Below are 2,977 nucleotides of genomic sequence, written 5' to 3'. Positions count from 1 at the left end.
CTGAAAGAAAATTTTTTTTTTTTTTTTTTTTTTTTTTTTTTGCTATAGTGCACATGCACTTGCCAGAAAGACACACAGACAGAGAGACAGAAAGCGAGAAATCACCCCCCGGGGGGATGGCCGAGCTGCAATCCCTTCTCCTCCATTCTCCTCTCGGGATCTTGGGCATGCACGCACATGTGCCCCGCCTGAGTTTAAGCTACCAGGTCCAGGACTTGAACCACGGTCGACTACATGGGAGTCCTGCAACATAGCCACTATGCCAACTGCTGGTCCCTAAATAAATTTTTTAAAAGAAAAGGAAGAGAAGGCCAGGGTGTCCATCCTGGCCTTTGCATGTCCCCGTGCCTGCCCAGGAGCCACAGGCTCTGCCGGCAGTGGGCAGAGCCCTGGGCCCAGGTGGGCGTTCTGGCCAGGAGAGGGCCGTCTGCAGCCGCAGGGCCAGGAGCAGAGCCTGGGAGCCCTGTGGACAGGGACACCGGGGCAGGCGCAGACAAAGGGGCCCGTGTGAGCACAGTGTGGGAATGCAAGGCCGTGCCACGGGCCGTGAAATCGGCGGTGGCCTCCGGTGAGGCCTGGGCAGCTCTGGCGGCCCTGGCAGGGACAGAGAGCCTGGGGTGGCAGCCCCTCTGCCTCGGGAGCCTACCCTAAGGCCACTGGCCTGCTGGGCCCTGAGTGTAGAGTGGCAGCTCCTCTGGGGGACTGGGGTGCCGCAGTGCAGGGGCCCAGGGCTGAGAGAGCACTGGGCTCTCCTCCACCATGGCTTGGAGGGCAGGGGGGGAGGGTCTGCAGCAGGCGCCAAGCCAGCACTTCCCAAGGGTGGCAGAAGTTCCCATCCAAAGGTGGATGTTGGTCCCTGATGTGGGGAGGGGTCCGTGAGGAGACCCCGCACCTGCTGGTGGAGGTCATTGGTGCGGCTGCTCATTGACAGGTGAGGCCCTGACCTGGGGCCAGAGAGATTGACCCCACGTGGGTACAAGGCAGGCATGCCCTTCCTCCCCTGCCCGGTCCTGAGGCCGCTGGCCCGAGCACCCCCCACCCACTCCCAGAAGACAATGTGGAGCCCCTTCTCCAGTGGACCACCCCCTTCCTGCCCTCCCCCGAGTCAGCACAGTAGGGAGCCGTGGGAGCAGCGTGGACCCCGGCAGGGAGGCTGGGTGGGACGGTTGGGGCAGCCTGGGAGGGCCTGGGAGGACAGAGCAGAGCAGAGGGGGCAGCTGGCCAGAGCCACGGAGGACTGCGGCCACCTTAAAGACACCAGGCAGGGGAGGGAGGGCCGGGCAGCGGGGCGGGGCTTCCAGCTAATTCATTAAAATGTGTCGGGGAGCGTGGGAAAGAGGAGAGCGTTCCTTCCCAGCAGCCCAGACACCTGGCTGAAGGGCGAGAGGCTAGAGATCGAGTAACAAACACTCAGGCGGCCAGGCCCTGCGAGGAAGGCCGGCCAGGAACTGCCGCAGACAATTGCCGTGACCCGCGCTCGGGGCAGGCTGGCTGGCCCGCCGTCCACCCTGCCGGGCTTCAGTCCTCGTCTGGGAAGGGCCTGGGCCTGCTGACCTGCCCCACGGCCTAGGGACACCCAGGCTGACCCTGGGGCCAGGGCGCACTTCCAGCTCCTGAAGGCTAGGTGGGGCAGGCAGAGCCATGGCACAGGCAGGACCCCAGCCATTCTAGGGCGGAGCGGGGTGACCCTCTGCCCTGGCTCTGCCTCTGTTCCTTGGGGTGCAGCTGAGCAGCAGGTCTGGCACCCCTGGCAACTTCCTCTCGTCCCAGCGGGGTGGAGGGTGAGGAGCGTGGTCAGGGCTGCCCCCCTGACAAGGGTCCTGGCCCTAGCACAGGGCCCACTGTCTGCTCAGGCCCCACACAGCCACGCTGTCTGGGCCAGCCCCTGACTCAGCCCCTGGGCTCTGAGCCTGGCTCTCCCCATCTGCGAAATGGCACCCGGCCAGGCTGCTGGGGGTGTTCAGGGGTACTGTCCAGCCAGGCATGGTCAGGGACACACAGGAGTCCCCGCCAAGCTGGCCCAGGGATGGTGGACCTAGGCAGGGCAGGCCTGGTGTCGCCTGGAGTCTTACCACTGGGGTCTGCAGGTGACCCTCGCCTTGGGCACAGGGCTGCCCCTCCCTGGCTCCAGGCCCTACTGCCCAGAGCCTTCCGTGTGGGCTCCTGACCCAAACCTGAGCTGATTTCCGCTCTAGCCAGGAAGGAGAGGGACAGGATGTGATGAGGGAGGGGCACATTCCTGGGGTGAGCCAGGAGGTCACAGGAGCTGCAAGGCAAAGTCTCCTGGGCCACCCCACCTCCATGCTGCCTCATCCCTGGTGCAGGCCCTCGGAGACCCCACCTCTGAGACCCCCAGCCTCCATGTGGCCCCAGCTGGCACCAGAGCCCTCAGACCTTCCAGGGACAGTCAGCAGAGGCCACCTGGACCTCAGCTCCTCCAAGCAGGGGCAGCTGTGGGGTGGAGGTGCAGTGCCCACGGACAGAGCCTCGCAGCGGCTAGCCGGGGCCCCCAGTAGGGCTGCTTGCCTCAGTCCTCCTACTGGGGGCCTCCCGGCCCTAACCACTGGCAGAGTTGGGGTCAATGGAATGGGCTCCTGGGGTCTCGTCAGCTCTGGCTGGATGTCCTGACCTGGTCTTTCACCAGCAGCCCCTGGGCTGGCCTTGCCTCCGTGTTCCGGTAGCTCGTGGGCAGGCGGTGGGCTCGGAGGCTGTGTGGGACGAGCATTGGGCTTACGGAGTCCTGGGCCACCAGCCCATACCTGTTCCTACTGACCGGGCTGTCCTCGACCTGCTCTGGACCCAAGTTCACTCTCACAGCCCCTCCTGGCTGCCTGCCCTATTCCCCTGAGTCACAAGCTCCTCCTATCCTGCCACCCCGGCTTCTCCAGGCCATTGACCCCGGCCCCTGTCCTCGCAGTCTGCTCTGGCCGCTGTCCCCACTCCTGCCTTGTCCCTACGGCACAGGGACCACCCTGAA

Source organism: Tupaia chinensis, unplaced genomic scaffold (assembly GCF_000334495.1).
Source record: "Tupaia chinensis unplaced genomic scaffold, TupChi_1.0 Scaffold142100_1, whole genome shotgun sequence".
NCBI lineage: Eukaryota > Metazoa > Chordata > Mammalia > Scandentia > Tupaiidae > Tupaia > Tupaia belangeri.
The sequence above is the reverse complement of the archived record's forward strand: the minus strand, read 5'-3'. Positions refer to the sequence as shown.